This window comes from Notolepis coatsorum (assembly GCF_963971535.1).
Source record: "Notolepis coatsorum genome assembly, chromosome: 6".
NCBI classification, from domain to species: domain Eukaryota; kingdom Metazoa; phylum Chordata; class Actinopteri; order Aulopiformes; family Paralepididae; genus Notolepis; species Notolepis coatsorum.
In genome coordinates this window covers 95,263,459-95,269,682 of record NC_140170.1, presented here as the reverse complement: position 1 = coordinate 95,269,682, position 6,224 = coordinate 95,263,459, and positions in this window count along the sequence as shown.

The window sequence follows — 6,224 nt, the reverse complement described above, 5'->3', positions numbered from 1 at the left end:
TTTTGAAGACATTTTTGTGCCCTTAGGAAAGAGGTAACCGCGAGGTATCTGGCACCGATTTGAAGGTTGAATAAGTTTAATTAATGCTCTTTTAAGAGTATTTTGGACAAAGTGGAGCTGGAATGGTATTAGTCCCACTTCTACGCTTTGGTCATTCACTGTTAAATTAAACGAATTACCTGAAGACTTTAGGACTGTTAAACCTTTGCAGCTTTAACCTTAAATTAACATTCTGGAAAATCTGACTGCTTCAAAACATTTTATTTTTTTATATCAATTTCTTTTGGAAGCTAGCCTAGCTCTATTTTTTTTATTCAATAATGCTCTGCTGAGGATAGTATGTTATTCATTGTAGATACTAAATACCCAGAGAAGTTTTGTACACTCATGTCTTGACTGTCTGAGTGAAGCCACATGCTACAAAAAAAAACCCATTTCAGAGATTTTGAATTAAAGTAATGGTTTCTATCTTAACTCATTCAGCACCAGAGGGGCGCTGTTTACTGTGTGGTTTAAAGGCCAACGCTTTAATTAAAGTATAGGAATACGTGGCAGTGTTTGCAGGGCTAAAACTATATTATATATTATAGCTATGGATATAATATTATTGCCCATTTGACATCGAGTATCGTTCAATTTGTAAAAAAGAAATAATTCTTTCATCCATACATTCCAGTTTTATACCGTGGCAGTGGCGTCGCGTGGGTAAAATAACAGGGGAAGCCAAAAAAAAATTATTAAAAAAAAAATTATTAAATTTTTTTTTTTTTTTTTAGTCAAGCAGTCACCATGTACACTACAGTATGGCTCGGCGGCCAGTCAAACTTTATTTTTATTTATTTAACAGATTGCAGAATGGGTACAATACAGTACGGCTCAATACACACAATTGTATAAGGGGATGCAGACCAGAGAAAGACGTTTGTCTTGTTTACATCAGGGTCATTAATACTGCTGGAGCATTGGTTAATTTTTGGTCCGATTCTTCCTTGCACGATTTTGCGCGCCGCGTGGGAGCAAATTCGAGACACATATTCGGTTGCAAAAAGGTGTCCCACGGTCTCATCTATGGCCGTGAATATTTTCACGCGGATCGGAATCACGGCGCGCCCGTGGGACACTTTTCCGTTTTGGCGAGTTTATTCCACGCTTTCTGTTTTCCTTTTCTAAGCATTTTAGGGGCTACATGTGATTGAGTAAAAGTTGCAGGACGCCCAGATGTTTCCACGATAGAAAGCTCGCGTGGATCCCATAATAGGCTCACTTAATACAGCGTTTTTAAAATCACGCGACATTTTCAGGGTCGCGAGCCGACCTTTTCCCCTCGTTTTCGATGATGGAAGTGATTTAGGAAAAGCTTCGGCACGCCGAGAGGTCCCCGTGGATTTAATCTCGCGAGGATCGGGGCAATATTCGGCCCGTGGGAACAGTTACGGGTTGCAGAGGGGAAAATATGCTGAGTGTTTTCCTCTGGCAGTCAGCTGTGGCAGTCAGCTCGAATCTGATTGGCTAGGATCGGATTTGGACTCTATAATGCTGGAAGCCTGGAGAAAGAGACCTACCATCTGCCTCCTCTCCTGCTGCAGTGAGCATAGTGAGGCTGACAGTGTGTTAGAGGGAGTGAGAAGGAGAAGAGGGCGACATTTAAAAAAAATAAAAAATTATAACACAGATGCACAGATGAAAAAGAATGTAAACTATATTAAATTTTTTTTTTTTTTTTTTTTCATATTTCATATTTGATATTAATTCATATTTTAATATTAGGGAGGCATGGCTTCCGTTGGCTTCCATAAGGATTCGCCACTGTACCGTGGTGAATATAAGTATAGTTTTAGAGTGGTCTAGGGTAATTCCAAAAAGGCTGCGTAATAGCCATATGCGTGTATTCTACTAAAAGCGTTGTCGTTTCTTGCCTGGGCTAGCTACTATTCTCAAATCAAATCTAGATTATAGGTATTATGTTTCATCATGAATGCATGAAAAGGGGGGGGGGGGGGGGTCGTTTTTTTATGCTTTGATCGTCACCAACGGAATACGTTACACAGTACATTAGACACATACGCTCCGATCGCAATGAAGGAATTCTTGGATCAACGCAAGATTGATACCATATAGCCCTTAGCTTGACTAGGATGTACCCCAAAAAGAATATTCCAATTATCTGATCGCCATTCCAAGTATTGATGTCGGTCGTGTCGCCAAAATAATCCACCAAAGAACATGAATCGGGAGTGATTGATTCTTATAAATCCATGCGTTATAACCGCTCATCATGCCCGACAAGGAAAAGTCCGCATGGACCTATATAATCGACGTACACCCAAATACACAGTTTCAAAGGATGTGCAATACCGGCTGCAACCTACCAGGCGGCGGTATTGGACTTTTGCAATCTCAGACCCATTCCCAATGATAACACCAGGCTCCCTGGATGGATAATGAATGGAAATAAAAGAAATAACGATGAAAACCCGACTTTTCTCAAGCGTCAGCGAGTTAACCAGAGATATCTCGGGTCTGGCCCAAATGTGTTAAAGAAAAAGACAATTACATCTGCTCTCCCTCGCCCCTTTTTTAAATGGAGGATTTTCATGAACAAATGACCTTGAAGGGATCTGAAATTCTATGTCAATATATCATTATGTTAGCACTGTCTGCTACGGCTTTTGAAATGACTTGTGCGTTCTGCACAGATGGCGTTTGTGGGACACACCGCACCTATAGACAATTTTATCTATAGGCTACCTTAGGTTTGCCTAAAATATAATCGTACTTCCCATTTTGTACACGATAGTTATGTGGAACAAGTCTCGCTCGTTTGACCTCGTGATCTCTTGAGGAGAGAAGTTAGGGTTACAACATCTTAAGAGACCAAACGCAATAGTGACCTGTAGGGCAAACCCAATTATAGAGTGTATGGGTTGAGTAAATGAGAAGAGAAGACATACGCTGGACACAAGACAGATGAGCGGGTACACTCCAGATCTCTCATTGATCCGTGCAGTGTACACGAAAGAACGAGATGCGTGACCGCTGGAACCGCGCCAGGGAGCCGGTAGATGGACACTCCATGGGGAATGGGTTTGTCATTAGAGAGACCAGGCCAGGACTGTTATTTTCTACCTTGATTAACAAGTAATGACAGCCAGAACTAAAGAGCAGAACAGGGAGGAGAATGGCAGAGGAGGAGCTGCGCTTTACTAAATGATCAATCACGCTGCTGGCGACGAGGGGAGAGGGGGCTTTGAGAAAGCAACTAAATAAGTGCACGGCTAGTTCTGAAACGCGCCACATTGAGGATGCCTTGGTAAATTGAACATGACTGTTAGGTCTCATCAGAGACTGTTGAATGTGCATAATGAAGCTTTATTGACATTTACTCCCAGCTTGTTTACTTACTGGCGAATACTGTTCTGTGTGCAGTACTGCGTAGAGAGGGATACGATACTTTTGGGACAATGGTCTGTTTCACTTGGGATGTGAGCACTGATGGTATGTTGCCGTCCAAAAGCAACAACTCGTGTTTAACAAACAATTGAAAGAGACGACTAAACCCCAGGCTAAAGCTTTAGCTGAGAGTTGTGGTGGAACAGTTAAGAGAAACAGCTTGGCCATTTGTAAAATATTTTTGTGTAGTTTTCCTCAAAAGGAAACAAATTACTTCTATCACACAGTATAATGTGTACGTCATATACTGATTGTGGATACTTGATGCACATGTTCAGTACAGAAAGGATTTGGATTGGCCTGTAAGGCTTGCATTTCTTACCTTTTTGTTCTAGCTTTACATTTGAGTGGTAAAATTGTGTAATATTTTGAGATTAGCAAGTGCATATTCTTGTATTACACATCTGTCACTGCCGCTGTTGCAGCAGCCAAATGCCAACCAAACCAGGAGTTTTATTTATCTACATGAATATTTATACAAATAACCTCATTGCTTTGCAGAAACAGAGGTAAAATATGTTATATATAATGTTCACGCTGCTACAGTATGTAATCATATAGACTAAAAGCTATTTTTGTGACTAAAATCTGTAATTATTGCCATTGAATTGACTGTCTATACTTGTTTCATTGTGATCTTATACAGTTATTAAAGAAAAAGGCCTACAGTATTTAGCTAAATCATGGCAGGGTTGTCTCTTAAGACTGGAGAGTAATTCTAGAATTTTATGAATTATATTTTGTTTGTGAACTCCTGATTTTCAGGGACTGTAACTGTACTGTGTTTTGTGATCAAATGCCCAAAAAATATTGCATAATTATGTATGCGATTTGTGGAGGTATATGTAAAAATATGTAAAAAGATATATACATGTTATTCTCATCCAATACGGTGGATTAAACAATACTGTGTAAGCTTTACAGATGAGTTTCGCCTTTGTCTGTTTCATTCACACAAACAAGCTCATCCATAGAGATAAAGACTAATTTAAACGTGTTTTTTTGTTTTGTGTTGGATGGCGCTTATGTCGGGGCTCTTCCAGTACAATTCAAAGGTAGATCTAAAACACCTGCTGGTGTCTGTAGCTACTGTATAGTGTCACTCAAATTATACATGGTTTCAATATAATTGTGTTGCTAGGGAACAGCTTGGGTCCCATGTTTATTTCCTGTTAGTGATATAATGTTAAGCAAAGAGGCTGGAGTAGAGGAAGAGGGAAGACAGGTGGGGAAGATTAATGGGAGGCGGTGTCCTCACTGAAAACTCGACACGTCATTCAAGTCATTAGAAGAACATGTGCTGAACAGCAATCGACTGCTTAAATATCAGGAATGTCAATTTCAATATTTTAAGTCAAATATTTTCTCAAATTGATGTCAAAACTAGTCAAATCGTTAGCCTAGTTTACCCACATTTTTTGTAAATAGTCAGAAAAAAGGTGAAATACATCATCAGTATGCACCCAAAATATAACAAATCCAGTTTAAAAAAGATCCACTGAATGACATTCCAATGTCATTTCAAACATTAAAATTAGGGATGCTCAATATTGGCTTTTTTACCGATACCGATATACCGATATTGTCCAACTCTTAATTTCCAATACCGATATCAACCGATATCAACCGATATATGCAGGGTTTCCCCCCCAAAAAAATTGAATAATTTCAGGTAATTAACATTACATATCTCTTGTTGTGGAATTAACACAACATTATGCATACTTTTGACAATAAATAAAATCAGAATTTGTTCTTACTTGCTTGCCTGGGTAAATAAAGGTTATAGAAATGTAAAAAAAATAATTAAAAAAAAATTAAGAAATTTGAAAACCAATACCGATATTTTCCTATATCACATTTTAATGCCGATATCTCTAGGTCGTCCTCGGACGGGCCCTCCATCGGTGCTTCCAGTCATCCCGATCCTCCATGCATCTGGCTAGCTCGCCGGTGCATTCTGTTCCCGCATCTCTCCTGAGTACGTCCACGTAGGTTAATGTGGGACGTCCTCGTGATCGATGCCCGTGTGTTGGTTCCCACAGCACAAGTTTGCTGGTTGGCATCTCATGATGTCTCTGGCAGTGACCTGCCAGCCTCATTCTCCTGACTGCCACTTTCTCGCTCACCCTTAGCACCCCCCCATACAAGTTTGCATTAGTGACATGCTCATCCCTGTTGATGTTGAGCACCACACGCATCATTCTGGTGTAGCACCCATCCAAGGACTTCTGCAGGGTGGGCTTCAAGGTCCAGCATTCACTGCCATACAAAAGGACAGACTCAACTGTTGCATGAAAGAAGTTGAGCTTGATTTGACGGGGGAGGTTGGATTTCCACACACTGGTCATGCCGTTCAGAGCCCTCCACGCAAGCGCCTTCCTCACTTTAAGGTCTTGCTCGGACGAGTTGACCCACGAGCCCAGGTATTTGAAATCACCGACTTCCTTTAGAACAGAGCCTCCTGTTGTCCTTAGAGGTGGATGATCCGGGAGGATGTTATACATTATGACCTCGGTTTTCTTGGCATTTAGCCTAAGGCCAACCTTGGCGCACTCCGTCTCCACTCTGCACAGGAGTTCCTGTGCCTGCTCCACGTGGTCAGAGAGCAGGCTGATGTCGTCCGCGTAGTCAAGGTCTGTTAGGACTATGGCGGGGTGTCGTCTCGATCTCCTTGGGGTTATTGTGAGACCAAGTTCCTTAATGCCGATATCGGCCGATAATATCGGTAGGCCGATAATATTGGACATCCCTAATTAAAATGTCAATATCTT